The sequence below is a fragment of the Manis pentadactyla genome, chromosome 9 (assembly GCF_030020395.1).
Source record: "Manis pentadactyla isolate mManPen7 chromosome 9, mManPen7.hap1, whole genome shotgun sequence".
Classification (NCBI taxonomy): domain Eukaryota; kingdom Metazoa; phylum Chordata; class Mammalia; order Pholidota; family Manidae; genus Manis; species Manis pentadactyla.
The window spans coordinates 90753121-90777420 of record NC_080027.1 but is presented as its reverse complement, the minus strand read 5'-3'; the positions used below and the strand labels follow the sequence as shown (position 1 = coordinate 90777420).

The 24300-nt window shown below is 41.0% G+C and overlaps 1 protein-coding gene across 5 annotated transcripts in view; it reads right to left on the bottom strand.

The window, feature by feature from the left end:
- The window catches only part of DISP1 (dispatched RND transporter family member 1), a 300241-nt gene that overhangs the window by 100847 nt on the left and 175094 nt on the right, over positions 1 to 24300 (bottom strand). The window lies entirely within an intron of this gene.

Genomic DNA, 24300 nt, shown 5'->3' with positions numbered 1-24300 from the left:
AATCTGTGAGTGGGTCCCTGCATCTGGCTCCCCTGGGAAAAAAGAAAAATGAGTGCCTTTTAAAAGTCTTAAAGGGACAGGGGACTCACAGCTGGATGAAAGCGTCACGGCACACTCAGCCGAGAAGCTGGGAATCCCAGGGAACTTTGGGTGCCCCAGCCCCCTGGGAGGAAATGCAGCCCTGGGGCCCCTCACAGCAATAAACAGCCTGCCAGTCATTCCCTCTCTGGCACAGCCCCGCTGCAGAGGCCCAGCAGCTGGAGAGCAGCCCCGCATGCGAATGCAGTGGCCGAGCAGCTGGGGAGCGGCCGCACATGCGCACGCAGCAGCAGAGCAGCTGTGCCCACAGCAACTGACCAGAATCTCCTCCCAGTGCGCAGCTGCCTGGACCAGACATAAAGGCCATTACTGATGGGCAATTGCCCGACACAGGCAGAGGAAGCTGGGGCAAAGCGGAAAGGGGTGGTGTTCTCAAAGGAGAGCACACCCAGTGCACCTGCCACTCCCTGCAGGGTTCTGGGCTACTCTGATAGTGACCCTGCTCACGGAAGCTTAGGGGATTAATCCAGAGGCTGCGCCAGGTGTGCAGTAATGAACACAGACAGTGGAGAAGGGCAAGGCAACCAGCAACAAGGAAAGGACTTTCTTCTCCTAGTTGACACATGCACTACCTGCCAACAACTACCTCTATCGCCATGAAAAGGCAGAAAAATTTGGTTCAGTCCAGAATTAACCAGATAACCCCTGAGAGAGGGCCTGGAAAGAGAGATTTAACCAAGATTCCTGTAAAAGAATCGAAATAAAGGTCATAACCATGCTGATGTACCTGCAGAGAAATACGTAAGAGCTAAAGGATCAAGTTGGGAGGGAGAATACAGAAATAAAACAAACTATGGAAGGACATAAGAGCAGACTCAATGAGGTGCAAGAGGCCATAAATGGAATAGAAATCAGAGAACAAGAACACAGAGAAGCTGAGGCAGAGAGAGATAAAAGGCTCTCAATGAATGAAAGAATATTAGGAGAATAGTGTGCCCAGTCGAAAAGGAACAATATTCACATTACAGGAGTACCAGAAGAAGGAGAGAGAGAAAAGGGATAGAAAGTGTGCTTAAAGAAATAATTGCTGAAAATTTCCCCAAACTGGGGGAGGAAATAGCCACTCAGATGACAGAAGCACACAGATCTCCCAACACAAGGGACCCAAGGAGGACATCACCAAGACACATAATAATTAAAATGGCAAAGATAAAAGACAATAACGGAGTATTAAAGACAGCCAGAGAGAGAAAAAATGCACCTACAAAGGAAAATACATCTGGCTATCATCAGACTTCTCAACAGAAATATTACATGCCAGAAGAGACTGCAATGAAACAGAAGGGCCTTGAACCAAGAATACTGTATCCAGCAAAACTACCATCTAAATATGAAGGAGGGATTAAACAATTCCCAGAGGAGCAAAAGTTGATGGAAATTTGCCTCCCACAAAGCACCTATACAGGATATTTTAAACCGACTGCGCTACATGGAAGCACTCCTAAGGCTAAATAAATAACAGCAAAGAAAGCAGACCAAACAAATACTAACTAAAAGCAAAAAATAAAATCAACTACCCACAAAAGCAGTCAAAGGAAACACAAAAGAGCACAGAATAAAACACCTAACATATAAAGAATGGAGGAGGAGGAATAAGAAGACAGAGAAATAAAGAATCATCAGACTCTGTTTATAATAGATCAATAAGCTAGTTACGTTAGATAGTAAGACAGGAAAGAACCTAGCCTTGAACCTTTGGTAACCATGAATCTAAAGCCTGCAATGGCAATAAGTACATATGTTTCAATAATCACCCTAAATGTAAATGGACTGAATACACCAATCAAAAGACACAGAGTATTGTACACCTGAAACTAATGAAATAGTATGTGTCAACTACCCTTCAATAAAAAATAATTATCTACAAAAAAAAAAAAAAGACACAGAGTAATAGAATGGATAAAAAAGCAAGACTTGAGTGAGAGAGGTGGAGCCAAGATGGCAGCATGAGTAGGACAGTGGGAATCTCCTCCCAAAAACATATATATTTTTGAAAATACAACAAATACAACTAATCCTAAAAGAGAGACCAGAAGACACAGGACAACAGCCAGACTACATCCACACCTGCGAAAGCCCAGCGCCTGGTAAAAGGGGTAAGATACAAGCCCTGACCTGGCGGGACCCGAGCACCCCTCACCCCAGCACCCAGCGGGAGGAGAGGAGTCAGAGCAGGGAGGGAGAGGGAGCCCAGGACTGCTAAACACCCAGCCCTAGCCATCTGCACCAGAGCGCAGACACAGCGCACACATGGAGGGGTGGAAACTAGGGAAACAGGACAGCAAGATCTCTGAGCAGTCCCGAAGCCGATGCCCCTGTGACAAAGAAAACCGAGTGCTTTTTGAAAGTCTTTAAGGGACAGGGATGCCACAGCTGGACGGAAACATCCCAGGTCACAGTCCAGCAGCTGGAAATTCCAGGGAACGCCGGGTGTACTAACCCCCTGGGCAACAGCTCTGAGAACCCTCACGGAGGTAAACAGTCAAACACCCACCGTCCATTACGCCTCCGGAGCCCTGCCATAGCAGAAGCTGATAGACACGTCAATAGCACTCCACTGCACCTATTAACAAGAAAAGGCAAAAAAATTTGATCCAGACAAGACTAACCCAGACAGCTTCGGCATCTGCTATATCTTCCCGAGAAGGAACCTGGGGAGATAGATTTAACCAGTCTTCCTGAAAAAGAATTCAAAACAAAAGTCATAACCATGCTGATGGACTTGCAGAAAAATATGCAAGAACTAAGGAAGGAGAATACAGAAATAAAAGAAGCTATGGAAGGACTTCAAAACACAATAGACGAGATGCAAGAGACCATTAATGGACTAAAAAAACAGAGAAGAGGAACGCAGAGAGGCTGATGCAGAGAGAGATAAAAGGATCTCCAGGAATGAAAGAATTCTAAGAGAGCTGAGTGACAAATCAAAATTGAACAATATCCACATTATAGGGGTACCAGAAGAAGAAGAGAGAGAAAAAGGGAGAAAGCGTCTTTGAAGAAATAACTGCTGAAAACGTCCCCAAACTAGGGGAGGAAATGGCCTCTCAGACCACAGAGGTACACAGAACTCCCATGACAAGGGATCCAAGGAGGGCAACACCAAGACACATAATAATTAAAATGGCAAAGATCAAAGACAAGGACAAAGTATTAAAGGCAGCCAGAGAAAAAAAAAAGGTCACCTACAAAGGAAAACCCATCAGGCTATCATCAGACTTCTCAACAGAAACCCTACAGGCCAGAAGAGAATGGCATGATATACTTAATGCAATGAAACAGAAGGGCCTCGAACCAAGACTACTGTATCCAGCACGATTATCATTTAAATATGAAGGAGGGATTAAACAACTCCCAGACAAGCAAAAGTTGAGTGAATTTGCCTCCCACAAACCACCACTACAGGGCATCCTACAGGGACTGCTCTAGATGGGAGCACCCCTAAAAAGAGCACAGAAAAAAAACACCCAACATATGAAGAAGGGAGGAGGAGGAATAAGAAGGGAGAGAAAACAAAGAATAATCAGACCATGTTTATAATAGCTCAATAAGCAAGTTAAGTTAGACAGTAAGATAGTAAAGAAGGTAACCCTGAACCTTTGGTAACCACAAACATAAAGCCTGCAATGGCAATTAGCACATACCTTTCAATAATCACCCTAAATGTAAATGGACTGAATGCACTAATCAAAAGACACAGAGTAATACAAAGGATAAAAAAGCAAGATCCATCCATATGCTGCTTACAAGAGACTCACCTCAAACCCAAAGACATGCACAGACTTAAAGTCAAGGGATGGAAAAAATATTTCATGCAAACAACAGAGAGAAAAAAGCAGGTGTTGCAATACTAGTATAAGACAAAACAGACTTCAAAATAAAGAAAGTAACAAAAGATAAAGAAGGACATTACATAATGATAAAGGGCTCAGTCCAACAAGAGGATATAACCATTATAAATATATATGCACCCAATACAGGAGCACCAACATATGTGAAACAAATACTAACAGAACTAAAGGAGGAAATACAATGCAATGCATTCATTCTGGGAGACTTCAACACACCACTCACTCCAAAGGACAGATCTACCAGACAGAAAATAAGTAAGGACACAGAGGCACTGAACAACACACTAGAACAGAAAGACCTAATAGACATCTATAGAACTCTACATCCAAAAGCAACAGGATATACATTCTTCTCAAGTGCACATGGAACATTCTCCAGAATAGACCACATACTAGGCCACAAAAAGAGCCTCAGTAAATTCCAAAAGATTGAAATCCTACCAACCAACTTTTCAGACCACAAAGGCATAAAACTAGAAATAAACTGTACAAAGAAAGCAAAAAGGCTCACAAACACATGGAGGCTTAACAACACGCTCCTAAATAATCAATAGATCAATGACCCAATCAAAATGGAGATCCAGCAATATATGGAAACAAATGACAACAACAACACAAAGCCCCAACTACTGTGGGATACAGCAAAAGCAGTCTTAAGAGGAAAGTATATAGCAATCCAGGCATATTTAAAGAAGGAAGAACAATCCCAAATGAATGGTCTAATGTCACAATTATCGAAATTGGAAAAAGAAGAACAAATGAGGCCTAAGGTCAGCAGAATGAGGGACATGATAAAGATCAGAGAAGAAATAAATAAAATTGAGAAGAATAAAACAATAGCAAAAATCAATGAAACCAAGAGCTGGTTCTTTGAGAAAATAAACAAAATAGATAAGCCTCTAGCGAGACTTATTTAGAGAAAAAGAGAGTCAACACACATCAACAGAATCAGAAATGAGAAAGGAAAAATCACGACGGACCCCACAGAAATACAAAGAATTATTAGAGAGTACTATGAAAACCTATACACTAACAAGCTGGGAAACCTAGGAGAAATGGACAACTTCCTAGAAAAATACAACCTTCCAAGACTGACCCAGAAAGAAACAGGAAACCTAAACAGACCAATTACCAGCAATGAAATTGAAGTGGTAATCAAAAAACTACCAAAGAACAAAACCCCCGGGGCCAGATGGATTTACCTCGGAATTTCATCAGACACACAGAGAAGACATAATACCCATTCTCCTTAAAGTTTTCCAAAAAATAGAAGAGGAGGGAATACTCCCAAACTTATTCTATGAAGCAAGCATCACCCTAATACCAAAACCAGGCAAAGACCCCACCAAAAAAGGAAACTACAGACCAATATCCCTGATGAATGTAGATGCAAAAATACTCAACAAAATATTAGCAAACCGAATTCAAAAATACATCAAAAGGATCATACACCATGACCAAGTGGGATTCATCCCAGGGATGCAAGGATGGTACAACATTCGAAAATCCATTAACATCATCCACCACATCAACAAAACGAAAGACAAAAACCACATGATCATCTCCATAGATGCTGAAAAAGCATTCGATAAAATTCAACATCCATTCATGATAAAAACTCTCAACAAAATGGGTATAGAGGGCAAGTACCTCAACATAATAAAGGCCATATATGGTAAACCCACAGCCAACATCATACTGAACAGCGAGAAGCTGAAAGCTTTTCCTCTGTGATCAGGAAGAAGACAGGGATGCCCACTCTCTCCACTGTTATTCAACATAGTACTGGAGGTCCTAGCCATGGCAATTAGACAAAACAAAGAAATACAAGGAATCCAGATTGGTAAAGAAGAAGTTAAACTGTCACTATTTGCAGATGACATGATATTGTACATAAAAAACCCTAAAGAGTCCACTCCGAAACTACTAGAGCTAATATCGGAATTCAGCAAAGTTGCAGGATACAAAATTAACACACAGAAATCTGTGGCTTTCCTATACACTAACAATAAACTAATAGAAGGAGAAGTCAGGAAAACAATTCCATTCACAATAGCATCAAAAAGAATAAAATACCTAGGAATAAACCTAACCAAGGAAGTGAAAGACCTATACCCTGAAAACTACAAGACACTCTTAAGAGAAATTAAAGAGGTCACTAACAAATGGAAACTCATCCCATGCTCCTGGCTGGGAAGAATTAATATCATCAAAATGGCCATCCTGCCCAAAGCAATATACAGATTCGATGCAGTATCTATCAAATTACCAACAGCTTTCCTCAATGAACTGGAACAAATAGTTCAAAAATTCACATGGAAACACCAAAGACCCTGAAGAGCCAAAGCAATCCTGAGAAGGAAGAATAAAGTAGGGGGGGATCTTACTCCCCAACTTCAAGCTCTACTACAAAGTCACAGTAATCAAGACAATTTGGTACTGGCACAAGAACAGAGCCACAGACCAATGGAACAGAATAGAGACTCCAAACATTAACCCAAACATATATGGTCAACTAATATTCGATAAAGGGGCCATGGACATACAATGGGGAAATGACAGTCTCTTCAACAGATGGTGCTGGCAAAACTGGACAGCTATATGTAAGAGAATGAAACTGGATCACTGTCTAACAGCATACACAAAAGTAAACTCAAAATGGATCAAAGACTTGAACGTAAGTCATGAAACCATAAAACTCTTAGAAAAAAACATAGGCAAAAATCTCTTAGACATGAACATGAGTGACCTCTTCTTGAACATATCTCCCCAGACAAGGCAAACAAATGCCAAAATGAACAAATGGGACTATATCAAGCTGAAAAGCTTCTGTACAGCAAAGGACACCATCAATAGAACAAAAAGGTATCCTAGAGTATGGGTGAATATATTCGAAAATGACAGATCCAATAAAGGGTTGACATCCAAAATATATAAAGAGCTCACACACCTCAACAAAAAAAAAGCAAATAATCCAATTAAAAAATGGGCAGAGGAGCTGAATAGACAGTTCTCTAAAGAAGAAATTCAGATGGCCAACAGACACATGAAAAGATGCTCCACATCGCTTGTCATCAGAGAAATGCAAATTAAAACCACAATGAGGTATCACCTCACACCAGTAAGGATTGCCACCATCCAAAACACAAACAACAACAAATGTTGGCGAGGTTGTGGAGAAAGGGGAACCCTCCTACACTGCTGGTGGGAATGTAAATTAGTTCAACCATTATGGAAAGCAGTATGGAGTTTCCTCAAAAAGCTCAAAATAGAAATACCATTTGACACAGGAATTCCACTTCTAGGAATTTACTCTAAGAATGCAGCACTCCAGTTTGAAAAAGACAGATGCAGCATGTTTATCACAGCACTATTTACAATAGCCACGAAATGGAAGCAACCTAAATGTCCATCAGTAGATGAATGGATAAAGAAGATGTGGTACATATACACAATGGAATATTATTCAGCCATAAGAAGAAAACAAATTCTACCATTTGCAACAACATGGATGGAGCTAGAGGGTATTACGCGCAGTAAAATAAGCCTGGCAGAGAAAGACAAGTACCAAATGATTTCACACATATGTGGAGTATAAGAACAAAGAAAAACTGAAGGAACAAAACAGCAGCAGAATCACAGAACCCAAGAATGGACTAACAGTTACCAAAGGGAAAGGGACTGGGGAGGATGGGTGGGAAGGGAGGGATAAGGGGGGGGGAGGAAAGGAAGGGAGCATTACTATTAGCATGTATAATGTGGGGGGGGCCACAGGGAGGGCTGTACAACATAGAGAAGACAAGTAGTGATTCTATAACATCTTACTATGCTGATGGACAATGACTACAACGGGGAATGTGGGGGAAACTTGGTGAAGGGGTGAGTCTAGTAAACATAAAGTTCCTCATGTAATTGTAGAGTAATGATACTCCCCCCCAAAAAGTCACAATGAGATACCACCTTATATCTACTAGCATGTCTTTAATCAAAACAAAGAAGGAAAGAAGTTAGGGAGGAAGGGAGGAAGGGAGGGAGGGAGGGAAACAAAAGACCACCTTGGTGAGTGTGGATAAAATGAGAGTTCCTGTGGCCAGGATTCTCAGGTGGCCCTGGTTGACTAGCTCACTGCACACTTGTGGGCAGTACATGGCTGTCGACTCTTTGTAAAGAGTGCCAACCAGTGCTCTGTGGGCAACACAATGGCAGGGCTGCAAGGCTGCAGGAAGGCAGAGCAGTCTGAACCGGTGGCAGTGCCGAGGAGAGAGGCCCAGAATGGCTGTCCAGGATAGCTGTGTGTACAGCAGGGCCCAGAGGACAGCTGTGAGGACAGAGGGGCCTAGAGGACTGCTGTGTAGACAGAGGGGCCCAGAGGCAGGGACCGGCTTGCTGCATGCAGACTCGCTCTGAGTGAATGGGATTTTAGTGACTGACCTGCCACTGTGGGAATACAGTTTGATATAACCCTTTCACCCCAAGAACGTTTTGCTGTCATTTTCTTTGGTCACACTGAATCCATAGCGAACTTGCCCGGGGCTGAAACCCATTGGCAAGACAATTGGCAAAACTTGGCAGGGTTCACTGTTGACCAAGGAAAAAGACCGACTGCCCTTACGGGAGGGGTGCTTCAGCGGGCTGCCCCTGTGAATGGGGAAACAGTGGATTGTCCCCCAATGGGTATGTGGTCTGAGGTGGCTTGCCTCCTAGAGAACTGGGCATCACCCCAGGACTGGAGACAAGTGGAGGTCACACCTGAGGCAGTAGAGGTGGTTCTTGGTATAGTAAGCAGATCCTTTGAGAAGCAGAGTGCCCAGGAGGGAGTGGGGACTGTGGGTTGGCTGCTTCTTACAGTATTAAAAAAGTCTACAGAGGAGACCCAGGAAATGGCAGCACAAGAATGCAAGGTGCAAACTTCTGTGGATTCCTTGAGGAAGGAGATAGCATTGATGTGGGAGGAGGCAGCACAAGAGCACCAGCAGCAAGGTGCCATTGGGGACGAGACAGCAGCGCTGCCAGGTGTTCTGAAGGAGGAAGAGGCCATCAAGGAAAAAGATGAACACCTGAGGGAAGCACAGGCAGAGGTCGCACGAGAATGTCAGCTGCAAAGCACTGAGCTGAATGTAAGAGACCTGAAGACTGAGCTGGCATTGTTGCGAGGCACTGTAGCAGAGGAGGCACTTGGGGGAGGGGACTGAAAGGTGCCATCAGCCCCAGAAAAGGAGGAGCTGGGGAAGGAAAAAGGGGTGGTGCTGGAGGCACTAGGCCCTCCTGTAGTGAAAGCATGCCCAGTAGTTGTAAAGAAAATAAAGACCCAGCAGCTAAAAATTCCCCAAGGAGAGGAGCAGCCCCCTCCCCATGCCGTGGAGCACTCTATGGTCCGCCCCTATACTCAGGCTGAGCCGGTGGCTGTGGGACTTAGGGGTGGAATTGTTCTGTTGGGATCAGAGATGGGAAAGCTGTCTTCCCTGACAGTGCAGCCCACCTTGAGGCAGCAATTACAAAATGCAAGGTGACACGTACAGTAGCTGAAGCAGCGAGAACCCAGAAAGAAATAAGACCTGTGTCTGGCCAATGGATTTCAGCCCCGGCCTAGTTCACTATGGATTCAGTGTGACCAAAGAAATTGACAGCAAAACATTCATGGGGTGAAAGGGTTATACCCAACTGTATTTCCGGGTGGTAAGTCAGTCACTAGAATCCCATTCACTCAGAGCCTTTCTGCACGGCCATCCTCCAGGCCTCTCTGCACAGTCATCCTGCACAGCCATCCTCTGGGCCTCTGCTCTGCTCTGCTCTCCTGCAGCCTTGCAGCCCTGCTACCATGTCATGCCCAGAGCACTGGGTGGAGCTCTTTTATAGAGTCAACATCATATATTGCTCACAGGTGTGCAGTGAGCTAGTCAACCACAGCCAGGTGAGAATCCTGGCCACAGGAACTCTCATTTTTTCCACATCTGTTACTCACAGGAGGAATTTGAGGGGCCTAGTGAGGGTTACTAGGACCCAGATGTGGGTTGATTTGATACAGGCTGGAGTAGATGGAAGGAAATTAGACAGGAAGCCAAACAGGATCTTACTGGAGCTATGGCAACAACTGAAACCAGTACAGCAGTTCCAGCCATTAAGACCAAAGAGGCAGAGGTCAGGGACAGAGCCATGAGTCAGGCCTGTGTGTCTGCAAGACTTTTTGTTGGAGAGGCTGGAGTACAATGTTCGTGCTTCCTTGAACAGGGACCATTGCAGAGGACTAAGGGCACATAGATTGAGAGGAGAGAATCCTGGAGGGGTGGAGTGTGGATAAAATGAGAGTTCCTGTGGCCAGGATTCTGACCTGGCCATGGTTGACTAGCTCACTGCACACCTGTGGGCAATACATGGCTGTTGACTCTTTGTAAAGAGCTCCGCCCAGTGCTCTGGGGGTGACACGGTGGCAGGGCTGCAAGGCTGCAGGAGAGCAGAGCAGAGGCTGGAGTGGTGGCAGCACTGAGGACAGAGGCCCAGAGGACGGCTGTGTGGGACAACTGTGCAGAGAGGCCCAGAGGATGGCTGTGTGGGATGACTGCACAGAGAGGCCCAGAGGACAGCTGTGTGGGATGGCTGTGCAGTCAGAGAGGCCAGAGGATGACTGCAGGACGGCTGTGAAGAGAAGCCCAGAGGACAGCTGTGCAGACAGAGGTGCCCAGAGGCACAGAGTGGCTTGCTGCATGCAGACTCGCTCTGATTGAACAGGATTTTAGTGACTGACCTGCCAACTGGAAATAAAGTTGGGTATAACCCTTTCACCCCAAGAACATTTTACTGTCATTTTCTCTGGTCACACTGAACCTATAGCGAACTTGCCTGGGGCTGAAACCCATTGGCAAGACACTCAACAAATTCATAGTGAACTTGCACCAGGTGGAGAACCACCTCCTCCAGGAGGAACACCTCTTAATGGCTTCTTTTTTAATCACATTTCCTGTTGAAAACTCTACCATCAAAAACTACAATTCTTACAGATGGAAACTTTAGGACCTGGCTTATCCTCCCCAGTCTGACATTTAAGGAGTCTGCTCTTTCCTGATCATGACCTGCAGCCCCCAAGTCCTCATCCATGTCTTTTTCTATATTTCCTTGCTTTGGAAAGTACTTCCTACAGATCTGTGGCCAGCATTTGTTTACTTCACTAGCCTTCCACTGTGCCAGGCATTCACAGGTCTCTCCGAAACTTCTCTGTCACATCTGGAGCATTCTCAATGCTGCTGAAGTTCTCTCATCCACCAGAGACTCTTCTCTGGAAGTCCCCACAGGGATTGCTGAGACCCTCCTCTTTTTCTCTAGCTTAATCCTCTCAGCAAATAATGCTACCTATTTTATGGGAAATAACATGACTGTTGGACCATGAATTCCTTCAAATAGTATCACCTCTACCTGAGTCTTCTGGAGCTCACCACTGACATCTCACACCATCCATCCCTCTTTCCTAAATTAACTACATAAACACTATGTGCTACCCAATAGCATGTGACTATTTACATCTAAATTAATTAAAATGGAATGAAGGTAAAATTTTAGTGCTCTGATTTTACTAGCCTCATTTCAAGTGATTGACACATAGCCCATGGCTCAGGGTTCCTGACATCCCTACATCCTCCAGATCACCCACGTTGCTTGACTCTGTCTCTCCTCCCTCCCCAAGTCCATCTTCACTCTTCCTCATTTCTGCTCCCTCTATATTTGCTTACAAAAAAATGTTGTTTCCCAGCCTACACAAATAGCCCCTCTGGTGCCCAGTCTTCACCTGTCTGTGCCTGCCCTGTTCTGCCTGTGATTCTCAGGCCTCACCTTTTCTCATCTCATGATCTGACCCACCATCTACTGAATGGTTCCCTTGAAATCCAAATATGATAGTCCTTTCTCAACATGCATTTTCTTTAAACTTCACTGTGCAATGCTGCCAGCAATATTCTTTTCTCCTTGCTCAGTGTCCATTACTCTGACAGTCTCTGCCTTTTCACTCTCTCAGTCCAGCTCTTAGTCCATTCTCCTGTCAGTGTGTGGCCTGCCCATGTCACCATAGTCAACTTCTTTTCTAAATTCCATTTCTGCAGCTTGTAAGGGCATGTCTAAGGACATTTCAATATATATGACCTGACAGCAGGTCAAACTCAATAATTTGCATATAAATTATCATCCGCAAAACACTTCTTGACTTTCCTATTTCTATGTATTCACTCAGTCACTTAAATGAAGATTTTTCACTTAATATTTATTCATTGAACATCTGTGCAGCATCCTGAGATGAACGAAAGCCATCCTTGACCTTCACACCACCTTCTACCCTTGTCCATTTGTTCTCAGAACCTAGCCATTGTCACATACACCCTCTTTTCCTTTCCAACCCCATCTCCCACTTCCTAAGTACTACTTTCCATCAAACGACTAAGACAGTCTAGTATATGTGACCTAACCTGCAGTCACCTGCATTCCAGGCTCACATCACAGCAAGCAAAGCCCACCAAGCTTTCCTCAGTCCAGAAAAACAGTGAGGCACCTCCACACCCACTGAGGAAAGTCTGAATACCTCAGCTGGCATACAAGACCCTCCCTGCTGGGGCCCTTTCCCTCCTGCTCAGTCCATTGACAGCCAGAATTTGCTCTACTTGAGACAAGCTTCCACATAGTGCACTAGTCCTGCACCTGCAAGGGCCTTTGCTCACATTTCCAAGTGCCACAGTACCATCCATTCTTTAAAACACATGACAAATGACATGTCTTCCATGAAGCCTTCCCTGATTGCCTAAGCCAGAAATTCTCCCATCTTATTCTAAGTTATATGACTCTGAGATCTGTCTGATGGCACGCAGCACATGATAGTTTTTATCATGGTCATTTTTATACCTCTTTTACCCTCTTAATCTACACTTAATGGCACAATCTCTATTGTTATCATTTATATACTCCTTAGGAAAATCTAGTAGATAGGTACTTGACAAATATTTATTTTTTAAATTACCTTTATAATTTGTTACTAATACAATATTACTTTGTTATATTACTATTGCTTTACTAAACAGAATAAATGTAGTTTTGGAATGTAGTCTGCAAAATTAAAAGATTTTGTACACTGAATTTTCTTGCTGATTTATATGGGTCCCAATGACTACTTCCACTGTGGTCATGGAAAAGAAACAACAGCTGAGATTCAATATACTTTAAGTATGACTGTAATAAGTGGCACTACTCTCTGCTTTGAAATTCTGGATATTAGACTGCTGATGAATAACAACACAGGTCAGCAACTGGTTTTCACACTTTTCTCCAAACCAGTAGAGATCACTCCAGTAGCTAATATGCAAGCTTATTCTTAGGCAGTTTTAAATTTTTTTATTTTTGTTTTGTTGGTAAGATTTTCCTTGACATTAGCAGGAATATTTTTAGACAATAAAAATAAATAGAAGAGTTTTTCCTCACAGAGAGCCATTAAATTTAGTAGACAATAGACTTTCTGCTTAATTGCCAATTAATCTTAACTGTAGCAAATATGATTTCTGTGATAAAGTGTTTTGGAAACAAGTGAATCTGGGAAGTCTTAGCTTTTATTCATTACATCCTTTGCTTGATTTGGTTAAAAACTAGGACACTGTATGCATTTTATCAATAATCCAGAAAGCACTGTGGTCATCTGAAATGAAATTAACTTATTGATCTATCCACTTCCAAAAAGGTTAATGAAGATCAGAAGCTGGAGTACATGTTTTAAATCAAAAGGCACAGAGATTAGAAACTTTCAGAAGGAAGGTAGTCTTCAATTTTTCTGTAAAGAAAGAGAATCTGATTATGCAGTAAGAAAAAACAGAAATTTGAGCCCTTTTTAACTGAACCAAAAATATTATTTCAATGTGAAAGCTAACCCGAGCAGGTTAATTTGCTAAAAGGTTTCACGGTGGAATTCCGGTGAGCATACTGCCTTTATATGAACAGCATAAGCAGCAGCCAGAGAGCTTTTATTCCACAAAGCATCAAGAATGTGTTATGCTTTAGAGGAGAAGGGGCTCAGATCTGATAGTTTGACATCAAAAGCAAGATGGATCATTTCAGCTGTAGAAAAATAACCAGGCCGTATATCAATCTAAGAATATAATTTTGTGATGCAGGATGATTTAAAATCAAAGCATACTCCACCCATGGCACTGGAGAGTTTCCAAAATATTTCTGGTTCACAATATAGGACTTCAAAGTAAGATATTTCACTTTTACAATAGATGCTTCTGGCATGAGATATACTCTTAGAATGAAGACCACTGTTTTAACTCTAATCTAATTAGAACATTATTTTAATAGTTTCAGTTGCATTGTTACCAAACAAATGAATCTAAATGAATGTGGTATGCATATGTTCAGATGGGTTATGACTAATAAGTTGAAATTTTCGGAAAGTCAGACTTCAAATATTTACAAAGAAAGTACACTTACTTTCCCTATGTCATGAAATAAAAATACATGCAAGTTAACTTTCCAAAATCAGACCTTATAGGATAATAAAGGTAGGACAATAAATATGTCACTTCCTTACCTGCTTACCTGTCATGATTGCTGAAGGCTTAGGTTAGGAAACACTGTAACATAATACATTCTCTGAAGCAAAGTGAAACTGTCGGGAAGAAAGTAAATGAAAATTCGAATCCTACTTTATTTATTTATACTTTTTATAATATGTGGTAATATTATTTTTGGCAATGAAAGAGCTTTAAGCTACCCAAACTCTAACATAGAAGACATTAGGGTTAAGTATTTCATACATGTAGTGGGGATTGTTTTATGCATTGATAACACACTAATTAGGGATTCAGAAGTTCAAATAGTTCGAAATTATGACACTCATCTTATGTCTGGCTTCAGAAGGTTAGTTGTTTATACAGAATAAAATCCTGTGAGATGGCTGTAAAAAGATAGGCAATAAGGTAATAACAAATGGAAAAGGAATAAGGATATTTATATCAGAATTTAAGAATGTGAGATTATATACACATTAATTTTTTTTTTATTTCTTAAAAATCTTTAAAAAGTGGGATAGCCCAACATTGTTGGAAGTGCTGCTAGACTCCAAATATGTAAAGAATACATTTATAAATGCAGTACATTAGAAATTAGAATTGTTAGGTACAAGAAGAGAGTATCTTAACATATTTAAATACAGCATGTTACTAAGCTCAGCAAATGCCATTTTAAAAACAGTGAAACAAGAACAATCACAACGCCTGGTGCACCGCACGATCCAGCTCAAGAACAGGTATCTTGGGCACGTTCACTATGAACCCCAGTACCAGAAGCCTCAGCAAGTCCTGGTTGCTCATCACCATCCCTGACAGGGGACCTTACTGGGCTGCCAGCCAGAATAGACCACCTGGGCACGCACTGGTAAATGCTCCAGCTCCAGTGTGGAGCACTGTGGACACCAAAGGCAGCGGTCCCGATGCCCAAACCGAGCTACCATGAACGTGCCGTGATGTGTGGTGCAATATTTTGGCATCCACAGAGTCCAAACACCATGACTGGGGCTAGATAAACCCACAGCAGTTATCTGAGGCGTCCTCAACCTTAAGGAGCTTTAGAAAAGAAAAACCCACAACTTTCTTTGTTAACTTGTTCAAGGCATACGAATATTTAGGAAGACAAAACTTTTGGCAAAACTGTAGGGGTAAAATATTTCAAGTGAATTTCAACATCTTATTCCCTTATAACAGAAAACTCAACCTAATCCTATAATGAAAGTTACCACACAGATATGTAATCAGTGTTGGCTCAAACACTGTATTTATAAATAAACACCACAGGAGATGGGCATTTGCTTACTTTGATTACAAAGCAACAACAAAATAAGCTTACACAACTGTAAGTAGCAGGCAAGTACTTGATTTATTAAGCAGATAATTGTATCACAGTTCAGTTATGTGGACAGGATACCACCAAGACTACCTCTGTCTTAAAAAGAAACAGAAAAGAAATATTTGTCACAATGCTATTACTAACATCCAGTATTTAGATTCGCAAAGATCTGTCACTGAAAGTGCCTTACATTGCAGGAGAATGAACGATGAAAAAAAACGTGAGGAGCTGGAGAGATGAAGTCAGTAAGTTATTTGTTTTGTTCCTAAGTTAAGGCATCTGCCTTGTTTAGTCACCCAACGTTCTGTGCTTTCCTGGGTATCTCAGTTGACAACCAAGAATTCCTAAGTATGTGATCTACTTAATATACTCAAGTCACATTCCTTACACCATGCTCCGCCACACAGCCCTCAGGTACAGCAAAGGAAACTTTTGCATTCCCCACTGCCATCCCTGTGGACATTAGGCAATGCGGTGCTCATTGCTTCCTCTGCCGAGTGGAACGTCTTAGTCATATGTGTCCACGACCCTGGCTCTGCAAGAAGTCAAATACAGCACCAAGGATCAAGCTCAGATTCCCTATACAGAACAAGTGGAACTGTCACAAATATCTAAAATAATCCCTAATTTTGCATAAAGCTAAAATATACCTTTCACATAGATCAAAGAAGCATAACATTTGGAAATGACTGCTTTTCCTAATTTCTAATTATATTTGCAATAACGGTTACTGTCAATACTAACACAATGACAACTGGTACTCAGAGGCAGTGTCCAGGATGGCTACAGTGAGCTCAGATTTTCTAAAGCCAGGAGCGTATGAAAGATGCTCAGTCTTTGCTATTATGATCTTGACTTCCTTACAGTTTTGGACACTGTCAGACTAAATTTCACAAGATTTCACATTATCTCTTAGGCAGAGTGGGGAGGGATAGTATTTTCAGTGCTTATTATCACAGTGATAAATAACTGCATCCCTCACATGAGGGCAAGTTAACAAAGGGGGGAGGTGAGAAGACTGACAAAAGAGGTGAGGTCCTGGTCCTCAAGTCATCTTGACCCAGGGGGCAAAGCTGATCCAAAGAAAACCTGAATACAAACTAATAGTAATGTACAGAACTCACCAGGGGACAAGAAAAAATCATTTTTCTGAATCCAAGTTCAAAGCATAAAACTAATATCCTATCAATGTAGTATATTTTGAAAGGCAGTTAAATTTGTATTTAGTAACACACACTTCTGGATTCTGGTACTGTATTTGAAAACTTCAACGGTGCATTTGCATACGTCTCTCTAAAAGAGCTTTTATTTATAAAAAGCTCCCTCAAAAAGTTAAATCCTGGTCTCTTCAATCAAGACTAACTTCAAATAGAAGACAAGGAATTTTACAATAGCCTGAAGATTTTAATGATTCCCTTCAGACTCTGGCATCAGAGTAAGCCTACACTGGCTTTGGGTAAGAGAAACATATAACAGTATTAGTTAAATGAGCAGAGCTTACCCATTTCTTTTTGTTTAAAATGTTTTTTTGTAATGAACTATTTCCACTTTCAAGTTAAAATCTGGGAATAAAACAAGTTGGCTTTGCAGTGTACCAATTATAAAGAAACAAGGAGTGTTTGAAGTTTAAATTTCACAGTTATCCCAAAGATGAACCCTCGTAAGAGATTCCTATTTCATCTTTCAACTACTCTTTCATTGAATGGTTAATGCTAATATCTTCTAACTTTTTAAGACAAAAATAGAAGCAGACGGAAAGAAGAAAAGGGAGTCTATAATGCTAAAATCTCATTCCTAAGAAAATAAAAGAATAGAGTTTGAGTAGTTTTAATGTCTCATGAAACAATTTCTTTTTCAAATAAACTCTCTATAACTTGGAACTATTTTGGGTAATATAGGCCAAATAGTAACATCTTCATTATATATTGATACATACAAGCTAATATTTTGATACATGAAGGTTAATTATTCTATCCATGAAAAACTTAATCCATTAATTTATGTGGTAGATGAATTTTGATACATGACAGTTAATTATTCTATCCATGAAAAACTTAATCCATTAATTTATGTGCTTAATTCTTTAAAGTTTTATAGAAGATTCCATCTTAATTTTATATTTCATTCCTAACCATTTCATAGGTAAACCTTTTAAGAGAATACAAGTGACTGCCAAGAAATAAGGAGATCGGGTAGGAGCTACACCATTCACACCACCAAAACAAATCTTTTTAATGTATCAAGTTCCAATCACTATTTTTTACTTTATTCCAAAACTTTAAAATACAGATACAATTTTTTAAAAGTACAGTTTATTTTCAGTGTTCCTGCTACAGAAATAGAATCATGCAGGTTGAGAGTCCTGCAAATTGTCTCACACCCCAAGATCACATCATGCATATGGCAGCTCTGCTTGTTTCTTTCTCCCACTACATCATGCATCAGTACTCAGACATGAAAGCACTTCTCTGTCACTCTGTTATTTTTCTAGCGCACATTCTTCAGTGAAACTTCAAATAACAAAGTAAGTTCAACAAAAGTTTACTGAAGTTTATGAATATAGTGTGATTGGCTTTTACTTTTCGGCTGTCTAATAAGCCCTGAGAATAAAGCTAAAAAGAACAATTTGATTAATACATGAGTCAGCCCCCTCTAATTAACTTTAAGAAAGCCCTGTAGAAGAAGAGTTCAACATATGAGGAAACTAAGACAAACAGGAGCAGAAGAGGACAGAATGAGGACAGGGTAACAGAAGGCAAATGGTTAAAGGAATATGGGAAGTGGAAAACACCTGTGGTATCAAGGTGATAAATTTAAGACATACACATCAAACAATGGGAGGGAGAGAATCAGGCAGAAATTAAGGCAACCAAGGAGAAATTAGGAAACTGAAGGGAGAGGATAAATCACTTAAAATGGATGAAGTAGACAACAAATGGGGTGCTTTATGCTGTAACCTAACAGAGTAGTAATCTTAGCTTCTAAAATGATTTATTGGGAGAAAAGACACAAATGGAGAAAACTGCAACACTACAGGTTGCGGAGGTCTGATTAAGCACTCTTGCACACTATGGTTCTCTTGAGAGTCAAACTTAGTGTTTTGTATAACCCCATAATAATTCTGGACACACAGGAACTTGGTTAAAGCACACTAGGAAGAGCTTATGGAAAAAAACAGCGGATTGCTGGGAATCCCAGAGACAAGAGTCAGCTTTCTAGGGCCAAGGCACAAGGCTCACATGAGCTCTGGTTGCCATCACTGTGCACCAAATTCCTTACTACTCTTAGGGGTTGACACCCCTCACCTGACTCCCTTGTTGAAATAATCTCTTCCATCTGTACAAGAGATCAAAAGGCACCAGATGTTGGCACCTTCTTTGAAGAGTTCCTAAAACTTGCTCTATACAGTCCTCTACCTGAAGCCAGGTAAATCCCAGTTCTCCTACTTCCTTTGTTGCAAAGACACCTTTGTCTCCTATTCAAGTCAAAATGGAAACAGCAACAGGCTTTGGTTTAGAGAAGACGTTCTCTGATGCTGTGATACCCTTACTTTATACTAATACCTAATCAGCCTTTATTCAGTCTAAGAATCAAATAAGGGAGAAGAGAAAAATAGGTTTTAACCATAAGTTAAAATACACAAGGAGATAGAGCCCTTTAAATTATCTAACGTAATCACCATGAAAAAAGAACACACAACCTAAGAACATAGAATTTTACCGCAAAAGAAAGCCCCTAAATCAATTACTCTTAAATCTTAAGGAAATGCCTATTGCTTATTTATAGAAGACAAATTACTAAAGTTTTCCTAGATAAACAGCCAGCTACGAAGGATGCCATCCCATTCCTTTAATACAGAGATGCCCACATGCCTACCAGAAGGTTCAAAAGAACCTCCCCCAGCACTCCCTTACTTAAGTTCTTGAGTCTGGCCAAAATAACCTCAGGAATCTTGAACTCATTAGCTACATGTAATTCATCCACATTGCTCCTTTCCACTGCCCAGTCTACTCTGAGGTTGGAAAACTGGAATCCTACCTGTTTCTTCAAGGTGCAGCTAGGTTCCCTTTTCCCTTTTCAGATTACTCTGCCCACAGAGCTCACTATCTCCCTGTGGATAACCAACTAATTTCCAAACCACATTCTGGATATTTGCAGTCTCTTAAGAGTTTAGATTACTGTAGCTGCAGTATTAAATTCATGCAATTGTACAACATATCATGTTCTCACATTCTCTAGGAAGTGACTCCTATACCTGACATATTTTATCAGCTTCAATATTATTTCCTAATTAACCAGAGGGAATAACATTATCTTGACCTCATCTCTTGTCCAGCTGAGCAAATGCTGTCACAGCTCTTGCCTCCTAAGTGCTCCCTCTTCTAGAAGGCTCTCCTTAGCGGCCAATAAACTGTCACCATTACTTTATCAATCTTTATTAATTCAATCATGTAATTCAATAAATATTTATTGAGTACCGGTAGTATATCAAGCCACCATGCTTAGCGCTATGAAAAATAATGAGGTCAAATCTTCCATAATTAATCTTGAATCAACTCCAAACACCCCATGACTCTATATCCATCTTAGAAATTGAACCACCATGCTCAAAAGTTAAAAAAAAGAATGAAACTACTCACTGACTTAAATTTTTCAGATAAAATACTTTTGCAGATAACACTATAATAATACACACTTAGTGGTAACACATTACTTTTGAATCAAATTTTTTTCAGGCCTCAACGTCTTAGTGTACATTAAAAATTTTTTTAATTTACTTTTACACATGCTCAGTTAATTTAATAATAATATTTATCTACATCCTGGTACAAATCTGAATGAAGTCATGCAAGTTATCCAAGACTAATAACCCCATGGAATAAATGGAATTATTAATGATAAAGGAAGCTTTCACACAGACCCAATTAAATGAATTTTATAATTTTATTGAAGCATGACAGAAGAGTCCACATAAGTGCAATAAAGTTTAATGGAAATTCAGTCTGGTACTAAGAGTAGGCATTATATGCAATGAAAGCATAAATTATAAATAAGAAATAGTTTTATAAGATGAATGCTCTGTTTCCTCAGATATTGGCCAAAATATATTTATGGTCAAATTCAGAGTTTACAGATAGCTACAATGATGCTATATATTGTTTATACAGTCTGCATTTGATAAATGAAGTTATTCTTTAATTAGCCTTTTCTAAGCCAAAGTTAGTGTTATTTGAAAACAAGACTCACTACATGATTCTCTAAACATAGTCTGTAATGACTAACATTACCAAGCAGCTGTATAAACATATTTACCATGACATAGTCTTCTACCACAAGTGTATACTTTCCATTCTGAGCATTACTAATACGTATCTCAGACTAGCCTAATTTAGTATTAACATTAAAGAGGAGAAAACTATTGGAAAAATAAAATAATGCAACACAACACTTCGTATGTCATAATTCATCTTATTTTTGCATTTTTATGTCCCAACTTGTTCCTAAAAGGCTTTATGATAGAAACTTAATTTCTTTTTTATTTCAGATATACTACTAATAAAATCTTAATCTAAAAAGTCAATGAGTGGGGAGGAGCCAAGATGGTGGGGTGAGTAGGGCAGCAGAAATATCCTCCCAAAAACATATATATTTTTGAAAATATAACAAATACAACTATTCCTAAAAGAGAAACCAGAAGATACAGTACAACAGCCAGGCTACATCTACACCTGCAAGAACCCAGGGCCTCAAGAAGGGGGTAAGATACAAGCCGCAGTCTGGCGGGACTCAAGCTAGCCCCCCACCCCAGCTCACCAATGGGAGGAGAGAAGTCAGAGCGGGGAGAGAGTAGGAGCGCAGGACTGCTAAATAACCAACCCTAGTCACAGTGCATGGTGTGCTAGATACAAGGTAAACAGAACAGTAAAACCTGTAAGGGGGTCCCCACAGTTGGCACCCCTGGGACAAAAGAAAAGTGAGGGCCTTTTGAAAGTCTTAAAGGGACAGGAGCCTCACAGCTAGACAGAAGCGTCACGGCACACTCAGCCCAGCAGCTGGGAATCGGGGGAACTCCATGTGCCCTAACCCCCTGGGCGGCAGCACAGCTCTGAGGCCCCTCACAGTGGTAAACAGCCTCCCGCCAGTTCCTCTGCAGTGCGTCACCGCCATAGCGGAGCAGCAGCCTGAGACCAGCCATGCACAGAGCAGGCACATGGAGCTGCCTCTGCAGCCACGTGGGCCAGACTCAGAGACATCGTCGGCTCACAGCTACCCAGCACAAGCCACTAGGAGTTATCGTTCTCACAGGAGAAGAAGGCAACCGGCAAGCAGGAAAGGATTTTGTTCTCCCAGCTGCCACACACGCCAACTACCCACAACTATCCCTATCACCATGAAAAGGCAGAAAAATTTGTTCCAGACAAGAATAACCCAGACATCCCCTGAGAGGGAACCTGGGGAGATAGACTTAACAAATCTTCCTGAAAAAGAATTCAAAATAAAGGTCATAACCATGCGCATGGAGTTGCAGAGAAAAATGTAAGAGCTAATGGATAAAGTTCAGAGGGAGAATACAGAAATAAAACAATCTCTGGAAGGACTTAAAGGTAGCATGGACGAGATGCAAGAGGCCATTAAAGGACTAGAAATCAGAGAACAAGAACACAGAGTAGCAAAAAAGAAATACAGATGGCCAATAGACACATGAAAAGATACTCCACATCGCTAATTATCAGAGAAATGCAAATTAAAACTACAATGAGGTATCACCTCACACCAGTAAGGATGGCTGCAATCCAAAAGACAAACAACAACAAATGTTGGCGAGGCTGTGGAGAAAAGGGAACCCTCCTACACTGCTGGTGGGAATGTAAATTAGTTCAACCATTGTGGAAAGCAGTATGGAGGTACATCAAAATGCTCAAAACAGACATACCGTTTGACCCAGGAATTGCACTCCTAGGAATTTACCCTAAGAATGCAGCAATCAAGTATGAGAAAGATCAGTGCACCCCTATGTTTATCGCAGCACTATTTACAATAGCCAAGAATTGGAAACAACCTAAATGTCCATCGATAGATGAATGGATAAAGAAGAGATGTTACATATACACAATGGAATACTATTCAGCCATAAGAAAAGGGCAAATCCTACCACTGGCAGCAAAATGGATGGAGCTGGAGGGTATTATGCTCAGTGAAACAAGCCAAGCAGAGAAAGAGAAATACCAAATATTTCACTCATCTGCGGAGTATAAGAACAAAGGAAAAACTGAAGGAACAAAACAGCAGCAGAATCACAGAACTTAAGAATGGACTAACAGGTACGAAAGGGAAAGGGACTGGGTAGGATGGGTGGGTAGGGAGGGATAAGAGGGGGAGAAAAAGGGGGGTATTAAGATTAGCATGCATGGGGGCATGGGAGAAAGGGGAGGGCTGTACAACACAGAGAAGACAAGTAGTGATTCTACAACATTTTGATACGCTGATGGACAGTGACTATAAAGAGGTATATAGGGGGGACCTGGTATAGGGGAGAGCCTAGTAAACAAAATATTCATCATATATGTGTAGATTAATGATAAAAAAAAAAAGCAGTTCCTGTGTGGTGACCTCCAATGAGTTCTACACAATGATATAAAGGGCATATAAAAGTGTAGGCAAAGGGTCTGTTTGTGTTTATACAGAGGATCAAAGCCTAATTGGGCTACCCCGAAAATGAACTATGAAAAAGAACTTCCAACATCAGCACTCTCTGGAAGACTCATGCCAGAAGATGATCATCAAAAAACCCCAACAAAGATCCATGCACTGCTACAGCTGTAGATGCACTCATCCCACCAGTTCCTGGACTTGCCATGGGAATGAAGAAGGAGATAGCTAAGCTGGCCTGTGCATACAGTAAAACAACAAATTTGACTGGACCTACACGGCTGGAACTCAACCAAGAATTAGGAGAAGTGCAAATTGTAGCGCTCCAAAATCTTACAACTACAGACTATTTACTGTTAAAAGAACATATGGGATGTGAACAGGCCCCAGGAATGGGTTGTTTTAATTTGTCTGATTTCTCTCAGACTGTTCAAGTTCAGTTGGACAATATCCACCATATCATAGATAAGTTTTCACAAATGCCTAAGGTGCCTAACTGGTTTTCTTGGTTTCACTGGAGATGGCTGGTAATTACAGGTATGCTTTGGTTAAGTAACTGTACTCCTATTATGTTAATGTGTGTGCACAATTTAATTAGTAGTTTAAAACCTATACATGCTGAAGTTACTCTACAAGAAGATATGTCAAAGAAATAATCAATCTTCCCATGTTTTCTTCCGCCTGCTACTTCTATAGCTTTTCTTCTTCCTTCCTAATTACAACCCTTAAATAGAATTCGTGCCTCATATCAAATTTAACGAGTATCATAATTCTTCCAAGTGGTAAAGATACCTCAAGATAAATGCTGGGCATAGAAGCTACAGGGCATAAATAT